The following is a 19,570-nucleotide window of genomic DNA, read 5'->3' as shown; positions in this document are numbered from 1 at the left end:
ATTCACTGTGGTTACCTGCTGGGGTTGGCTTGCCTAGTATTGTGATAGGCGCCATCACGATCGGGGTATTTCGGGTCGTGACAAGTTGGTATTAGAGCCTAGATTACATAGGTCTCACGAGTCATGAGCCGATTTAGTAAAGTCTTGCGGATCGGTACGGAGACGTCTGTATTTATCCTCGGAGGTTGCAGAACCTTTAGGAAAACTTCTCATTCTTGAATTCCTGTCGTACGAATATGTTGATTCTAGTACTAATCTTCTGTTATTCTATTCTCTCACATATGGTGAGGACACGTGCTACCAGCCAGGATGGACGACCACCAGTACAACCAGTTGGGGCCACTAGAGGCTGAGGACACGGTCGAGGCCGTGGTAGAGGCAAGGGTGTAGCCCGCACAGCGGCTGGGGCAGCACCTGCAGATCTACCAGCTACCCCAGTTCAGGATTAGGTCCCAGTTGCGGACGCTCCAGCAGCACCAACTCAGGTACCGGCTGTGCCTATTGTGATTCCAAGCCTTCAAGAGGCTCTAGCTCGGATTCTATCAGTGTGCACTGGTTTGGCTCCGGCAGTCTCAGTTACTATGGCCGCAGCTACTTCTCAGGCCGGGGGAGGTACTCAGACTCCTGTTGCTCGCTACCTAAGCAGTTTGTTCAGGGACTTCAAACATCGGGAGCACCACTAACCCAGCCGGTTGCACCAGCTCAGGAGTTGGTACCAGTTATGCCTAACGACGAGCAGCGTCGATTGGAGAGGTTTGGTAGACTTTAGCCTCCGACTTTTAGTGGTACTGAGGGCGAGGATTCCCAGGGTTTCTTGGACAAGTGTCAGATAATTCTTCATACAGCGGGTATTCTGGAGACCAGTGGTGTAGCATTTACTATTTTTCAGTTTTCTAGAGCTACCTTTACTAGGTGGGAGGCTTATGAGAGGCGTAGGCCTGTTGATGCAGTGCCCCTTACCTGGCAGCAGTTTTCCGTTCTCATTCTATAGAAGTATGTACCGTAGTCTCGTAGAGAGGAGTTGCGCAGGCAGTTTGAGCAGTTGCGTCAAGGGGATATGACTGTGACATAGTATGAGATGTGATTCTCTAAGTTAGCTCGTCATGCGGTCTGGTTGGTTCCCACAGATCGAGAGAGGATCAGGAGGTTCGTTAATGGCCTCACTCATCAACTTTGGATTCTTATGACCAGGGAAAGGGTGTCAGGTGCTACTTTTGAGGAAGTTGTTGACATCGCCCGCAAGATTGAGTCGGTCCGTCGCCATGAGCGAGATGAGAGAGAGGCCAAGAGGCCTCGGGGATATGGTAGCTTTGGTAGTGCTCCTTCAAGGGGTCAGTTTTAACACGATAGAGGCCGTCCATTCAGGCATGCTCAGTCAGCTCGCCCAGGTTATCTTGGGGCATCGTCGGGTCATGGTTCTCACAGTTCTCATCAGGTTCATTCATCACTCAGTGCCCTTCTATCCCAGAGTTCGTCCCGTGCTCCACTAGTTTAGGGCTATTCTATGCTAGGTTCATCTGCTAGTAATCCCGATGCTAGGGGTTCCCTTCAGTCCTCGTCTCCGGCACGGGGGAGTTGTTATGAGTGTGGAGGTTTGGGCATATGAGGAGGAAGTGTCCTCGTTTTCTTAATGGTTCATCTCAATGGATGGGTCAGCCCTCGACTTCAGCTCCAGTTACTTCACCACCCGCTCAGACAGCTAGTGGTGGGGGTCAGTCAGCTAGGGTTGCCCCAGAGGGGGAGGTCGATTAGGTGGTGGTCAGGCTCGTTTTTATGCACTCCTAGCTAGACCAGATGCTATTTCTTCAAATATTATGATTACAGGTATTGTCTCAGTCTGCCACAGGGATGCCTCTATATTATTTGATCCTGGTTCCACTTTTTCATATGTGTCATCATACTTTGCTCGTAATTTGGATACGCCCTGCGAGTCTCTTGCTTTATCTGTTTGTGTATCTACTCTGATGGGCAATACTATTGTTGTGGACCGTGTGTACCAGTCATATGTGGTGACTATTAGGGGTCTGGAGACCCAGGTGGACCTGTTATTGCTTTGTATGGTGGACTTTGATGTGATATTGGGCATGGATTGGCTATCTCCGTGTCATGCTATTTTGGATTGTCATGCTACGATAGTGACGTTGGCTATGCAGGGTATGCCACAGATCGAGTTGTGAGGTTTGACTGATTTTGTCCCTAGTAGGGTAATTTTGTTCTTGAAGGCCCATCAGATGGTTGGGAAAGGTTGTATTTCATACTTAGCATTTCTGAGGGATGTCGATGCAGAGACTCCTAGAATTGATTTTGTTCATGTTGTGAGGGATTTTCCCGATGTGTTTCCTGCAGACTTGCCGGGCATGCCACCGGATAGGGATATTGATTTTGGTATTGATCCGGTGCCGGGCACTCAGCCCATTTCTATTCCACCATATCGTATGTCACTAGCGGAGTTGAAGGAGTTAAAGGAGCAGCTTCAGGAACTCCTTGATAAGGGGTTTATTTGGCCTAGTATGTCGCCGTAGGGTGCGCCTGTTCTATTTGTGAAGAAGAAGGATGGCACGATGAGGATGTGAATTGATTACAGACAGTTGAACAAAGTTACAATCAATAACAAGTATCATTTGCCTCGTATCGATGATTTCTTTGACCAGCTTCAGGGAGCGAGAGTGTTCTCCAAGATTGATCTCCGTTCAGGTTACCACCAGTTGAAGGTCAGGGACTCATATATTCTTAAGAGATCTTTCAGAACCCAATATGGTCATTATGAGTTCCTTGTAATGTCTTTTGGGCTGACTAATGCCCCAACAACGTTCATACATTTGATGAACATGGCGTTTTGGCCTTAGCTCAACTCATTTGTCATAGTTTTCATTGATGATATTATGGTGTATTCACGTAATTAAGAGCAGCACGCGGAGTATTTGAGAGTTGTGTTGTAGAGATTGAGGGAGGAGAAGTTATATGCAAAGTTCTCCAAGTGGGAGTTTTGGCTTAGTTCAGTGTCTTTCTTGGGACATGTGGTGTCCAGTGAGGGTATTCAGGTTGATCCGAAGAAAATAGAGGCGGTTCAGAGTTGGCCCAGACCGTCCTCAGCCACAGAGATTCGCAGCTTACTTGGTTTGGCGGGTTATTACCGCCAGTTTGTTCCGGGATTTTCTTCTATTGCATCACCCTTGACCAAGTTGACTCAGAAGGGTGCTCCATTTAGGTGGTCGGATGAGTGTGAGGAGAGCTTTCAGAAGCTCAAGACCGCCTTGACCACAGCTCCGATGTTAGTTTTGTCATCAGCTTTAGGTTCATATACCGTGTATAGCGATGCTTTGAGAGTTGGTATTGGGTGTGTGTTGATGCAGGAGGGTAGGGTTATTACTTATGCTTCTCGCCAGTTGAAGCCCCATGAGAAGAACTACCATGTTCATGATTTGGAGTTGGCTGCCATTGTTCACGCATTGAAGATTTGGAGACATTATTTGTATGGTGTGTCTTGTGGGTGTTTACTGATCATCGTAACTTCCAACACTTGTTCAAGAAGAAGGATCTCAATTTGAGGCAGCGGAAATGGTTAGAGCTGCTAAAGGACTATGGTATCACTATTTTGCACCATCCGGGGAAGGCCAATGTGGTGGCCGATGCCTTGAGTAGGAAGGCGGTGAGTATGGGAGTTTGGCGTATATTCTTGTTGGGGAGAGACCTCTTGCAGTTGATGTTCAGGCCTTGGCCAATCGGTTCGTGAGGTTGGATATTTCGGAGCCCAGTCGGGTATTGACTTGTGTGATTTCTCGGTCTTCCTTATTTGATCGCATCAGAGAGTGCCAATATGATGATCCTCATTTGCTTGTCCTAAAGGACAGAGTTCAGCACAATGATGCCAGAGATGTGACTATTGGTGATGACGGAGTATTGAGAATGCATGGCCATATATGTGTGCCCATTATGGATGGGCTTCGGAAATTGATTTTAGAGGAGGCCCATAGCTCGCGGTATTTCATTCATCCGGGTGCCGTGAAGATGTATCAGGATCTGAGACAATATTATTGGTAGAGGAAAATGAAGAAGGACATTGTGGGGTTAGCTCGGTGTCTCAATTTTCAGCAGGTGAAATATGAGCATCAAAGACCGGGTAGCTTGCTTCAGCAGATGGACATTCCAGAGTGAAAGTGGGAGCGGATCACCATGGACTTTGTAGTTGGGCTCCCACGGACTTTGAAAAAGTTCGATGCTATTTGGGTGATTGTGGATCGGCTGACCAAGTCTGCGCACTTCATTCCTATGTGTACTATATATTCTTCAGAGCGGTTGGCAGAGATATACATCCGGGAGATTGTTCGCTTGCATGGTGTCCCAGTTTCCATCATTTCGGATAGAGGTACTCAGTTTACTTCCCAGTTTTGGAGGTCTGTGCAGCGATAGTTAGGTACTCAGGTTGAGTTTAGCACAGTTTTTCACCCTCAGACGGACGAGCAGTCCGAGCGCACTATTCAAATATTGGAGGACATGTTGCACGCTTATGTCATTGATTTTGGAGGGTCATGGGATCAGTTTCTATCGCTCGTAGAGTTTACTTATAACAACAATTATCAGTCGAGTATTCAGATGACTCCATATGAGACTTTGTATGGGAGGCGGTGTAGATCTCCAGTTGGTTAGTTTGAGCCGGGTGAGGCCAGGCTAGTGGGTACAGACTTGGTGTAGGATGCTTTAGACAAGGTGAAGGTGATTCAGGAGAGGCTTCGTACAACGCAGTCGATACAAAAGTGTTATGCTGATAGGAAGGTTCGGGATGTGTCCTATATGGTTGGTGAGAAGGTTCTATTGAAGGTTTTACCCATGAAGGGTGTTATGAGATTTGGGAACAAGGGTAAATTGAGTCCTCGGTTCATTGGGCCCTTTGAGGTGCTTTGGAGGATTGGGAAGGTGTCTTATGAGCTTGCTTTGCCACCTAGATTATCGAGTGTGCATCCGGTATTTCATGTTTCTATGCTCTGGAAGTATATTGGCGATCCGTCTCATGTCTTGGATTTCAGCACGGTTCAGTTAGATGATGATTTGACTTATGATGTAGAGTTAGTAGCTATTTTGGAGCGTCATGTTCAAAAGTTGAGGTCAAAGGATATAGCTTCAGTGAAAGTGCAGTGGAGAGGTCGGCCCATGGAGGAGGCTACCTGGGAGACCGAGCGGGAGATGCGAAGAAGATATCCTCACCTATTTAAGGCTTTAGGTATGTTTCTTGACCCGTTCGAGGACGAACGTTTGTTTAAAAGGGGGAGGATGTAACGACCTGGCCGGTCGTTTCATGAGTTACCGCTCTATTTCTCCCATTTATGCTTCTTATTGCCCTGTTCAGCTGTATTATGTATTATCGGGTTCGGAGAGGTCTTGGTAAGGTTTGAGATACTTAGTCTCTTTTGAGTAAGTTTAAGTTGGAAAAGTCAACCAGATGTTGACTTATGTGAAAAAGGGCTTGGGTGTGAATTTTAATGGTTTGGATATTTTCGGGAGGTGATTTGGGACTTAGGAGCATGATCGGAATGTGTTTTGGAGGTCCGGGACTAGATTTAGGCTTAAATTGGCGAAATTGGAATTTTGGCATTTTCCGGTTGATAGGTGAGATTTAGATATAGAGGTCAGAATGGAATTCCGGAAGTTGGAGTAGGTCCGTTGTGTCATTTGTGACGTGTGTGCAAAATTTCAGGTCATTCGGACGAGGTTTGATAGACCTTTTGATCGAAAGCGGAATTTGAAAGTTTTTGGGAATTCTTAGGCTTGAATCCGATGTAAATTTGGTGTTTTGATGTTGTTTTGAGCGTTCCGAAGGTTGGAACAAGTTTGAATGATGTTATGGGATATGTTGGCATGTTTGGTTGAGGTCTCAGGGCCTCGGGTGAGTTTTGGGTGGCTAACGGATCAAGTTCATGTTTGGAAAAGTTGCAGATTTTGCTTCAGTTCTGTTGCAGGTATTTCCTTCTTCGCGATCACGTAAGGAGGCTTGCGATCGCGTAGAGAATTTGTAGGGGCCACTCTAGGTCGTTCTTCGCATTCGCTTATCTAGAGTCGCGATCACGTGAGTTATGCAGGTGATGAATCGCGAACGTGTGGGTATATTCGCGATCGCGTAGGGTAAATTATGGGCCAACGGAGTTTGTGCTTCGCGATCGCGATTAAGTAATTTTAATAGCTGGGCAAAATGTTTAAAAAAACCATTTTCACGAATTTTTGCCTAAGTTCATTATTTTTTACTCGGTTTTGGAGCTTCTTGAGAGAGATTGAAAAAGGAATCAAAGGGAACTTCTTGGAGGTAAGAATTATGGACTTTATACTCAATCCTATTATGATTTCTACCTAATTAAACATGAAATTTGATGGATTTGAAGCCTAAAATGGGGAGTTAGGGTTTGGAAACTTGAGACCTTAATCTAGGGATTTGAGGGGCTATTTGTGGTCGGATTTTGGTATTCTTGGTATGTATGAACTCGTGGGAGGATAAGGATTCCGTTGATGTGATTTTTATCAAATTTCGAGACATGGGCTCAGGGGTCAGGTTGGACAAATTTCGGAATTTTTGGTGTAATTTGATTATTTTTGCATGGGCTTCGTTCTCTTAGCATATTCTAATGTTATGATTCTGATTTTGGGTAGATTCGGCGCGAGTTGAGGCCGAGGCGAGAGGCAACAGCGTCGCGGAGTAGTATTTCATCCGGTTTGAGCTAAGTAACCATTGTAAATCTGGACCTGAGGGTATGAAACCCCGGTATTTTGTATTGTTTTGACAAATGAGGTGATGCACATGCTAGGTGACGAGAATGTGGGTGTGCGCCGGTAGGGATTGTGACTTGGTCCGTCCCATAGCGAATATTAAGCCACGTATTTGATTTGAAATCTTTTGATATTTTGTATTTTAGAGATTGATACTATATTTTGGGCTGTATGCCATGTTTGGGGCCTTGTGCCGACCTGTTGAGACCTTTAGGGGCATTTTTACTATTTTCCTCACTCTATTTGTTTTGAAAGCATATCCTCTGTCATGATTTACCTGTTTATTGTTTAAATCTGGTTCTATCACTCTACTTCTTAAAATGTGAAAACTGTTTGGGCTGAGTTCCCTATTTCCACTGATATGACTGAGTGGTTGCGAGGTTAATGACTGAGAGAGGTTGAGGACCTAATGGTGAGGATTATATATATTATGGATCGGGCTGCACGCCGCAGCAATATTATATGTATATATTATGGATCGGGCTGCACGCTGCAACGATACTTATTGGATCGGGCTGCACGTCACAGCGATATATATATTGGATCGGGTTGCGCACCGAAGAGATATGACGTTTGGGCTGTAGGAGCCCCTCCGGAGTCTGTACACCCCCAGTGAGCGTAGTCGACTATAAACTATGGATCGCGCTACACGCCGCAACAGTTATTATGATTATTACTACTATGAGATATTATTGAGCTGGAGTGCTGAGTGTGAGTACTGTGTGACGAGAGCTGAGTCACGAGTGATTGAGAGGCTTGCTCGAGAGGCTATGTTTATGAATGATACCTTGCGTGAGGGGCCCATTTATGACATTTTTGCTGATTTCACTCTTCTTTTATAATGAGCCTCTGTTGAAAACTGCTAAGTAAATGATTTCAACGTATTTCAATTGAAACTGAAGTTTTACGAAGTAACCTGCTTTTAAACTGTTGAGTTTGACTTGATATTCTGTTGAATACTCTTATATATATGATTTTTAACTGCTCGTCACTGCACTCAGACCTTATTTACTTTAGTTACTTACTGAGTTGCCATACTCACGTTACTCCCTGCACCTTGTGTGCAGATCCAGGTGCCCGAGAGGTAGAGTAAGGGTCCCCAGCATTCTCTGAGCTTACCGGAGACTGCAAGGTAGTTGCACGGCATCTGCAGCCCTGCTTTCCTCCTTCCTATGTTAGTTTTCCGCATTTTTAGACTTATTATGTATTAGTTAGTCAGATTGGGTTTTATTTAGAGGCTCTTGACTTGTGACACCGGATTGTTGGGTTGTGTTGGTTTATTTTTGTACTGTTTTTCGCACATTTCAGTGATTTAGTATGTTTCTTATGAAAATTCGAGACTTAATCAGTTTTAGAAAAAAATGGTTTTATAAAAAGAATTCACTGTGGTTACTTGTTGGGGTTGGCTTGCCTAGTATTGTGATAGGCGTCATGACCAGGGTATTTGGGGTCGTGACAGGCTATCATCAAAACTTTATGGTTCATCTTCATCTTTCTCTATTTAATGAACAAATGAAATCGAGGTTCTTTTAATCAAAAGGTAGATCAATATAACCTGTTCTAAAGCAAAGGTTCAAAAAATTAGATTTATACATATCCAATTGTTGGTCTATTTATTTTAGCTGAAGTGGAATTCCAGAAAAGGTATACAATTCATTAGTAAGGACATACTGCTTATAGTATTTCATGGAAATAAACCTTGCAATTAAACACCAAAATAAGTTATCAAAAAAAATACCATTAATTATTTTGGTGGTCGATTATGTCAGGAAAGAAGGAGACTTTACTATAAACAGTAGTTGAGAAACAAAAATGTCCGAGGAGTTAGGAGAAATCAAATCAACTCCTCTACTAGCTACACAACGCAGTAGTATAACGCGTCATTGTCCTGTATTTTATATGGCTCTAAATTTACTTATGAGCTATTCTTCTTGAGCCATTCATTGTGGCCGTTTTTCCTTTTGTTAACTCTTTTTTGGTCCCTGAATATTCTTTTTGTTGCCACCATAGATTCTATTTCCTTTCATTTGAAAGATCCAGATACAGAACCTTTGGAAAAACTTTATGAAACATATCAATGGTGGGGACATTAACATTCAAGTAATTCTGATGAGAATTTGCTATGTCCTATATCAATCTGTTTCAGCTTTCTTGTTTTGATGTCTATTTTATACCAATATAGTATTTGACATCTGTAGACATTTCGAGAGGATATTTACACAAGTCTCTATCTGTCACAGTGGAGTTCATAATTGAAAGCAAAAAAAGGTCTTTCTCTGATCTCTCTTTCTTCCATGTCTTTTGTATGGTTTGTCTATATGTTCTCATGTACATGAAAAGCAATATATCGGCCTTCCTATAATGTCTAATTTAGTAAATATTCTACAAAAGCTTATTTCTCCTGAAATGGTAATGTTTTATATCACCCAAGACATACAGTGGCATTCACTATTTCCAGAGCTAAAATCAGGTCACACTTGTTTATTTTCTTCTTCTTTTTTGGATAAGTACTCAAGTTCACTTGTTATAGGAAATTATTATATTTTATATGATTATTATCAATTCATTTACAACTACTATACATTAAAAATATAATCAACAGTAATATTTACTCAAAAGCTAAAGCAATTATAGAAATCAAAAAAATATGTTGTAAATACTTGATAATTTCACCATGTCTAGATTCATCTAAAACTAAATTACGGAAAACTTCTTTATACACCACATTAGTTTCATCTGTTATTTGGTCATCATCATCATAAACTAAAATCTTCAACCCTTTTCTCCTTGTCAGGCATGAAAGAGCAACATACAGTTGTCCATGAGTAAATACTGGCTTCTTCAAAAATAATCTCACATGAGACAATCATTGGACTTGACTTTTATTAATTGTCATGGCAAAAGATACAATAATTGAAAATTGTCTTCCCTGGAACTTAAAAGGTATTCTTGCATCTGATGGTTTCAACATCATTACCTGTCACGACCCACACCGAAGGGCCGCGACGGGTACCCGGTGCCTTACTCAACCGAGTACCAATGTGACATATCTTTCTTATCATACTATCATGGGTAAATGAGCCAGAAAGACCGTTATGAGATAACATGAATAAAACATAAGGGAATGCTATACAAAGGATGACCCAACATGATATAGAAATTTATACATGTGACATACGAGCCTATAAGGCCAACATAATCATTTGTATACTCAAAACATAGGCCGACAAGGCCATAAGTATCCATGTACATGACATCCTACAAGCCTCTAAGAGTACATAAACATCATAATGGTCGGGACAGGGCCCGCCATACCAATCAGTACATGTCCAAATTATATTGACCAAATAGGCAACTCCGGAGCAACTGGAGTGCACCAACACCTTCTGCTGAGCTGATAGCCTACTAAAAGGAATGTCAACCTATCTATTGGGACCTGCGGGCATGAAACGCAGTGTCCCCAGGCAAAAGAGACGTCAGTACAAATAAAGTATCGAGTATGTAAGATAGGAAAGCATAAACAAAAACAGTAATGTAAAGAGAGATAGAGGAGATACAACCTGTAACATTTGAGTGCCTCTGGGGGCTACTGGCATGAAATGCATAATACATATATATACATAAACGTTTAAAAACATACGCCTCTATGGGCATCATCATCATCATATCGTACCCGGCCTCAAAGAGGACTCGGTAAAAACGTACCCGGCCATCATAAGGCTCAGTAGAATCATATCCGGTCACACGGAGCTCAATAAACCCAACTAATCAGTGGTTTCACAATAGGTGTCGTACCCGGCCGACTATAGCGCGGCTCATAGAGTAAAATAGATAATATATATAATGCACGCTGGACTCATGGAATCATGTTCTAAACCTTTCGGAGTGACGTAAGGTCGTCGCACCTTCGATTAACATTATGTACATCCATACCATCAATATGAACCTTAGTAGGATTCAAGGATCATACATACTTGCTTAGAATAACTTTACAAGGAAAGAACAACATGGGTAACCTTAGTTGCAAGGAGTAGATCCATTATGAAATAGCGTATTCATTTCACTTTAGATCATGCCAAAAGAAAGAAGGATGTGCCTTAACATACCTTTGAAATCTTCTATCCAATCGTCAAGCAAGCTCAATATGATCTTCTTACGTCTACAATGAGTAAACCGACTTCGTCGTCATCATATAAACGTTGTAACTCTCATATTTGGAAACCAACATTCTACAAGAAAACGAAAAGCACTTACCCTATTTTTACTACATCCCATATGTTATCAAAAGTCACCAAATAGACCAAACAACAATAATATTATTCACAATAAGCTTTTTGATTAGTTCAACAACCATTTTGAGCGGCAAGCTCGATTTACGATTAACAAAATATTGATTGAATCCAATTCCTTTTCCATGAATATGTCTACAACATATGTAACATCATACTTATGCTTAACATACCATTTTCAACCCAAAACATCATAAGCATAATCTTTAAATATAGTCCACACGCCTAGCACCTTAACCTTTATCGTCAACATCTTATTTTTTATGTTATCTTCTTCAATCCACTGAATTAGCACATAGATAAGATTAACAACAGCAGCCACAACATAATAAAACTATTTATAATAATTTCTAGCCGCAACAAACCATATATATAGCCTCAACTCAGCCCACAAGAAAAGATAATGATTCCTTAAGCCGTGTCAATTACTATCTTGCAGATTTTCACTCAAACAACTCAACCAACAGATGATTGACCTTAAACACAACTAAGATCATGATTTACTTACCTTAGGCGGTAGATACAACTTGAAATCCCCAGCTGGTGTAGCACACAACAACCCTCAATCACACCACAATACTATAGGAGTTGTATTCTCTTCTTGAATCAACTTTTGTGTTCAAGTTTGTGTGCAAACACTTGTATTTCACCTTGAAACTCTAATATATATATGAAGGAGGGACTGATTCTTAGCTTAATAATAAAGAAAAATACGAAATCTGAGGTTACTTACCTTTGCAGAGCCCTCCAAAACAGCCACAAGATGAAGAACTATGATCTAGCAAGCACCACGAGAATTCTAGCATTAGATTCATGTTTTTATCTTAAGTTTTCACCCTAGAATCATGAAGGAACCCTTAGAGAGCATTTAGGAGGGTTTAGGAACTGTTGTGAATAAGAAAAATGAGTTAAAATGACATATAATTGACTTAAATACAAGCTGAAGTTGTACACTGACTTTGTGGGTCCCATGGGAGCTTCTTGTGCAGTCTCGCAAAAACGCAAATATCTCTCTACTCCGATATCATATTAATGAAAGGTTAAATGATTTAGAAACTAGACTCGTATATCTTCAATTTGGTAGGTAGATCACCCCATAATTCCAAGTATATTTAGAGAAAAGCTCAGCTAAATTTGACCCAATTTTCAGCACATTTATGAATGTAACTTGTGATGACCTTTGCCAACTTTTGTTCCACAACTCGCTTGACTTCAAAACCTAACACACATTTACCATACGACTAAAATAACTCATCACATAACCTCCTTATCATGTTAAGAACCATAGTCTCACCCTAAGGTACATTTCATAACATTTCAAACTTGTCGTCTTTCGATAAAACTTATTTTCTTCAATTGGTTTAGCTTCTAAGCTTTCTAACTCTCTCGGTACTCGTTATTCATGATCTTAAATATTTGTAACCTCCAAGGTAACATGATTGATTTAATTTATATGCTTCCAAATATAATCTTATTTTTGAGCTTATATCAATTGACTTACGATGTACTCTCACGCATGAAAACATGAGGTGTAACATTCTCGGGATAAACACTTTTTGTCAAGCCATATTACCAGATAAAATCTTGGCTTCAATAACCCGATTTTCAATTCTTGTCATGACCAACCTCGTGCCATTACACAATCCTGATGACTGGTCTATATTTCTCAGCAACATCACAGGAACACCAACCTTCAAAGTGATAGAGTGATTTGGAATTCTAGAACATTTAATATTGTTTAGGAATTCGGGTATATGTACGTGCTCCAAAGCTGAAAAAGAATGATCAGACATACAAATTGTATCAGAACTCAAATATGTCTTCTCAGGATTACGATTGAGTGAAACCATATATTCATTGATCGACTTCACCATATCAAGAGTCGGAGCAAGAATTGCTCTTCGCTGGAGTAATCAATGTCACTGGAATGGCTAAAGAAATCTGGATATGTACTTTCAACAATTGCTGTATTGGATCATCGCAATTATTTATGAGAAGATCATGGGGGATTTGGACTTTCTCAATGCCATCAATGGAACTCCTAATCCTTCCATCACCGATTGCCAAAATCTATTCAGAATTTTTTTTAACTCATCTAAATGTGCATCTAACTGATCTCCTTTTAATCTCATATTCTTTGTTAGATTTAAGACTTCACAATGGATTCACAAATACGAAGAATTAAGAGCAGCGTTAACAATATCTTGCCTAGATCCTTTTGCAATGACAGGCAATGGTTGAACACTAGAACTTTTCCATTTGAAGAAAACTTTACAATATGTGCTATTCCCCACCAACGCCTATCCATATTTCAGGGAGGTGTCAAATGTAGAGTTATTAACCAAAATCATACTTATTGTTTGACCATAATTTTCATTACATCCTTACAATATTTTCACTTAATAGGAAAAATTCTTAAGTTAACCAAAAATACACCTTTGTTAGATTTTCCATCCACTTGTAACAGAATCTTTATTAATCACGTGACTCCTTTTTTTCTTTCCTAATTTCACAATCTTCTCTCCTTCATTTTTGTGAAGAACATACACATGACTTTTTTTTGGGAAGTTTGAGACAGGATTTGTAATGGTTGTACTATTTGTTCTTGAGTGAAGCTTTTCACCGCAAAAGCAGAGATGATACTATATTACCTTTGCCCACTTCCTCAACATTATATGAACTAATTGCCTCATACTTTGTAGATCTACAAGAAGAGAAAAGGAAGCACAATTTTCACAATATGGTGGAATTCTTTGATTATTCAAAGGTAACTATTACATGCACAAGACAGAGAGAGAGAAACAGAGACCATATATATATAGAGAGATAAGTAAAGAACCACTGTGTGTGTGAATTTTCCAAATATACCATTATATCCTCTTCAGATCTACTGTATATTTTTCTCTGGATATATTGTTGATCCTTTTCATCACTCTTCAATCTCAAAAGCTCAAAAAATTTTATTTAAAAAATTAACTCTCTTTTAATTCAGTTCTATTTACATTCATACACTGTGTCAACTTAGCATGCGTCACTTTTTCTCTTCTTTTTTTTTGCTCAGTATGTGTTTTCCATTGAATAACACTAACTAGGTATTTTTTTTAATTGTTAAAATTGGTGTTTTCCAGCTTCAAGGTAGTTTTTTAGTCAATTACTCAAATATTTATTTAACTATCTAAAATTATAGGCTAAAGTCACTTTTCTTTCATTTATAACAGGAAAATCTTTCAACTATTTCTATTGCACATAAATAATCACTCAACCGGGATTATCAAACTTTTTGGGTGGAAACAAATGATGTGGCAGTCCATATGGATTTTAATATTTTTGGACCAAATAAAATGATTAAAACCCAAACAAAACATAAAAAATCCAACCATACACCCAACCTAACCCGCTAAATAAAATAAAACGCTAAAACGCAACACTATTGCAAATGCATCTCTCTTCTTCTTAAAAGAGAGATTTCATGAAGAAATCCGCATTTCTATTATGTTAGAAAAGCTCAGGTTTCGCCATGTCTACTTCATGTCATTTAAATAAAAAATGAGGGTAGTTTTGACATTTTGCTAACCTTTATGAGTTGTTTGCTCTCATCCGATGACACGTAGCCTCTTCCAATTTTTCCTCCTAATATTTGTCGCTTGCTTTCGGTGACACAGATCCTCTTCCAAAATTAATTTTTGATGCTTTCACTTCTGATTTGTTATTCAAATTTCTGCATATTGATTCCAGCTTCTCTTTGCAGCATATGATATCTATGATTGTTGCTTGATTTTCGTATTAGTTTTTGTTTCTTGCTCTATTTTGTACATGCATCCAATAGTTGTATCTCATTTGATTTGAAAGTAGATACATAGATGTATATTTCTGATATAGTATTGTTTCTCATTTTGCATGGGTAAGATTGTTATGGGAGTAAATGGGTTCTTCAAGGATGAAATTAGCAGTAAAATTGTGATCGTATTTTCTCTATGATTGTTGATCTAGAATCTTTATTCTGTCATGAAGTTATCTGTGAACATGTGCTTTTGGTCCCCATTCAGTGGATATGTTATTTGACATATGATCCATACATTTATGATTTTTTTCCCGTCTTTTCTTCATATTTTTTTTTGTGTGAATGTGATTGTTGTTCAAATATAGTAATGAAACATAGAAGAATTTTGATGCAGTCAAGGCATTTGACGATATGATCGAAACAACTGAATAATTTTTATCCTTCTGTTTCCACAGGTATTCAGCAACATACACATCCATCATACATTAAGCGAAAGGTACATTATTTACTTTTATAAAATTAGTAAACAATATAGTACTATATGTTATGTGCTGTTTGTCGGTCATGTTAAAGAAATTATTCTCCCATTTGCTTCCAATATATCTTTAGTACATTGTTGGTACTATCTGTTTCACTTTCATCAACAACAAAAGTATTAAATTATAAATAATTTGACAAATTTACAAGTTTTTGGAACAAGACTACCTACATACAAAGACACTATGGATTGAGTACCTAAATCTCAGTTGAAGAAGAAACAACGACTCTCTCAGTATATGCTCTGAGGGGATTCGAGTCTTTTTCATTTCATGTTAATGTTCATTAGTTAGGACGTGCTATGTTTGTGGTATGCTTGGTTTTCTCATCATCTCTGTAGATACTATTAATGATTGATGCTTTTCAATGAATTAATGTACACATATTCATGTTCTTTGCTGCCAGTGGTTGATGCTTTAGAACCGAGGTAATTGGTAACTCTTGCAATATCTCATGCCGTTGGCATCGTTACAATAAATGTATTATCGGAAACTCATTTTGTAAGTCGCATATTAGAGTTGAGAAGATGACGTTCTTTACTATGTGTTTTTCTCGACGCGTAGAGCATTTTATAGATTCAGTTTTTAGGAATCTAAGATATTTAGATTCTAATGAAAAGCAAAAGAAATTCATTTACAAGGAAAAAAACATAGTTGTTTGACTCAAAAGATATTGAAATCTCTTTGAACAATCAATCAAAGATGAAGGGGTAAATCCTAATCAAACTTAGTTAATTCCAGATCGAAAGGTTTAATAATGATGATTGCATAAGTGACGAAGGAAATATCGATAATCTTATTAAGATTTAACATCACTCGATGAGAAAAGAGAATTACAATTGTTTTTCTCCTCTTAGTATATAGGAGTGGAGCTTTTCTTTTGATTTCCCTTCTCTGGGAATCCAGCCGCCCCCTATCGAAAGCCTTCCCTGGCTATATATAGTTGAAATTCCTTTACCCTCAATGTGACTTGACGCGTTTTGGTCAATGGTGCATTCTGGTCGTAGCTTTAGGCGTTGCTCTTTTTGATTTGTCGGGTATCTCAGAGGAGAAATGGAGTGGACTCTGTTGACTTTCATTACCCGATTGCTGAAAAGGGAGTTGTGGGCAACCTGGTCTTGGTGGTCAGATTTTGACCAATACAGTTAGTCCCTCTATCTGTCGGGGTCATCCTTTGTCGGGCTCGACAGACGGATCATGTTTGTAGCGAAGTCGATAGAAATCGGACCCCCAACTTTCCATTCCTTATTCGCATTCCGTGGATTTTTTGGCGGAGTGGAGGTGTTCTTTAGATACTCGTGGACCGTTGCGATGGTTTCGGAATCGAAATGCCGGTTGGCACTAAAGCGTTGGTCCGTGGTTGCCACCATTATGACACACGTTTCTGGGAAACTGAAATGTTTCGTGCCCTATCAGATTCAAATGGTGACTCATAGATTTCATGCTCGGGGGATTTATGTCCCTTATAAATAGGGGAACTTGTCATTTGATTGATTTACTTCATCATTTTTGTGAGAAAATTCTTCAGATATTGCTTTTTCTGATACCTTGAATTTCTCCTTACCTTCTTGCTCTCTGAAACCTTTCGTCTCTTCTTCTTATTACTTCTCTTGGCGAGTTTTCTACTAAAAATGGACGACAATTCTCCTCGCGATGATCTTCCTGCCGCTAATCTGGTACTAGAGAGCCCTGTTCAGATCGCCGGAGAGGCGGATGCGGTGGAAGATGAGGAGGTTCCCTCGGTGGATGAGATTCTACCTCGCCCCGGGAGGGATGCGATTGACTTTAGTTTCGGCGGTGGAGCGGAGCTGGAACCCGTCGCTTCCACTGTTAGAGAAAATGAGATTGTAGATTTGAGGGAACGGTAGGGAATCCCTAATTACATAGAGATACGGCCCGCGGAGAGGGACCACAGAGTTCACTTTGATCGTCCTGGGTATTGCGTGGTCTATGCCTACCCCATCATTGTAGGATACACACTTCCTCTTCCCATGTTGGTGGTAGATTTTTGCCGTTACTACGAAGTGTGCCCCGCTCAGCTTTTGCCTTATTTATACACTGCTCAAGTATGCGGAACTTGCCGGTCATGAGGTCACTTTGGGCCATATGCTTAGCATTTTTTCTCCTCAACTGATTTGCGGTACGATGATTCACGCATATCCTCAGGGGTCGAGGGGTCTGGTGGTGAAGATGGACGACAGAACCAATCGTCGTTTCTATGAGAATTACTTTTATGTGTGGACCGAGCACATTGTGGCGGACTCGACGGGATTCCCCGAGAGATGAAACTTCGCACGTATGTTTGCATCTTTAATAAATGAAATGTTTGACCATTTTCTGCGGATGCTAAACCATCCCGTCTTTTGTAGTTGAGAGATTGCCCCCGCTGCCTGTCGAAGGGATTCGTGAATGGGTAGAGGCCATTCTTGCCCATACAATGGGAGTTCGCACATGGTCGACCTTTCACGAGATGTTCGGATACAAGCCTCTTATAGGTGAGATGATGCCTTCATCTACAGTTCTCTCTTTTTCTTTTGTTGTTTAGTCTCTTATGCATCGTTCGTCATTACCAGGGAGGGTGCGAAAAGCAAGGACCCCTCAGCTAGCTTTTTGTCAGCCGGCCGCATTCGCTCGCCTTGTTGCCGTATCCACTATACGACCTTCATCGAGGGCTACTTCGGTTGAATTTTCGGCCTTGGTTACTCCAGCGAGGGCCACTTTTCAGGACGAGGTCCCGACCAATGTTGTCCGTCTTACGAACGAGTCACTGTCGACTGGAGAGGAAGAGGGGTCATCGAAGAGATGGAGAGTAGAGTTTGAGATGGCGCCCCCGACAGTGATCACCTGGACGACTCTCTCCCGACGGGCTCTGGACAAGGTGTTGTTGCGGCTTCTCCCGTAGAGGCGTGATAAGTTAGGATTTTAACGTGTTTATGCCCCTGCTTGCCTATGCTTTGAATATAAATTGCTACAAAATAGTCCCAAAATGCTCACAAGTTGTGCTTGATTGCAGGTTTGATTGACAAAGTGACGAAATGTCAAAGATCGGCTCAAAAAGGTGTGAAACCTGCTAAAGTATCAAAGGCCAAGAGAATTGAAGAAGAAAGGGCCTAGTGCGGACCGCACAACAGTGACCGCGGCCGCACTAGGAGGTTCAAAGATATGACATATTTAGGCTTAAAGTCAAGCGGCTGCAATAGGATTTTCGCGGTCCGCAGTGAACTTCGCGGCCGCACTCCTACTTTGTGTTGTCCGCGTTCATAAGGTTCAGAGAGTTGGACAAGGGACCAAAACCATGCCACGCGGTCCGCGTCCTGTTTGTGCGGACCATGCCATACCCTCTACGCGGCTGCGCTGCATTTTCACGCGGTCCACGTCCTCCAGTTTAGAGAGCTTAAAGTTGAAGTCAATAGAGCCAGTGCGGCCGTGGTTGCTTTTGTGCAGCCCGCACTGACCCCGCAGGGCTATTTTTGTCCAGTTTTTCCAGCCCACTATAAATAGGACATTTTACCATTTTTAGGTCAAGTTTGGTATTCAGAAACGCACCTGAACTCGTGAGACCGATATTGTAGCCATTTTTGGCACTTTTGCTTCCCATCAACAATAGATTGTTGTAGTTTCTTCTTAGTAATTAATTTAATATGTTTAGTTCTTCATCTATTTCTTTAGTTTTTTCTTTAATTATGTGTAGCTAAACCCATTAGCTAGGGTTGTGGCTCAACCCTAGTGTGGGTAATTGATGGGTGTTGTCATCTAGGGTTAGATTGATATTGGGTGTTTGCTATTTGGGTTGATTTTATGTTTTTATTCAAGAATTGGTGGTTGCAAATACTGATTCAAGCTTAGTGGGTTTAACTCTTCCCGAAAGAGAGAGTCTATGACCCCAAAATTGACCCAACAAGGAATTGGGATGGACCCATGAGAAATGGCAGTCCCAATTAACGGGTTAAATCTCGAGAGAGTAATCACCCTACTTGAACCCTAGTTGCTTGGTCTCATTGGCCTACCCAATTGATCTCGAGAGAGTCAATTGGGCAAAATCACTCTCTCTACTGAGAGGTGTGAGAGTGGGTGTAATTGTGCAACGGTTACAGCATAATCCCCAAATATGTCAATCTATCCTTAGTAACATCTACGCGTCAATTAGCCACCTAGGTGATGCTACGACCCTAGTGCTCTTCTTCCCATTAATTACAACTTAGCAATATTCT

The 19,570-nt window shown here is 40.7% G+C and overlaps 1 long non-coding RNA gene across 1 annotated transcript; it reads left to right on the top strand.

Annotated features, from left to right (window-relative positions):
- The first annotated feature begins 13,435 nt into the window (after positions 1-13,435).
- On the top strand, positions 13,436-18,910 carry LOC104247471 (uncharacterized). The gene is made up of 3 exons (XR_716234.2): positions 13,436-13,809; positions 15,279-15,319; positions 18,373-18,910. It is a non-coding gene; the product is annotated as an uncharacterized lncRNA (long non-coding RNA).
- The last annotated feature ends 660 nt before the right edge of the window (positions 18,911-19,570 follow it).

Source organism: Nicotiana sylvestris, chromosome 8, assembly GCF_000393655.2.
Source record: "Nicotiana sylvestris chromosome 8, ASM39365v2, whole genome shotgun sequence".
NCBI lineage: Eukaryota > Viridiplantae > Streptophyta > Magnoliopsida > Solanales > Solanaceae > Nicotiana > Nicotiana sylvestris.
The sequence above is the reverse complement of the archived record's forward strand: the minus strand, read 5'-3'. Positions and strand labels throughout refer to the sequence as shown.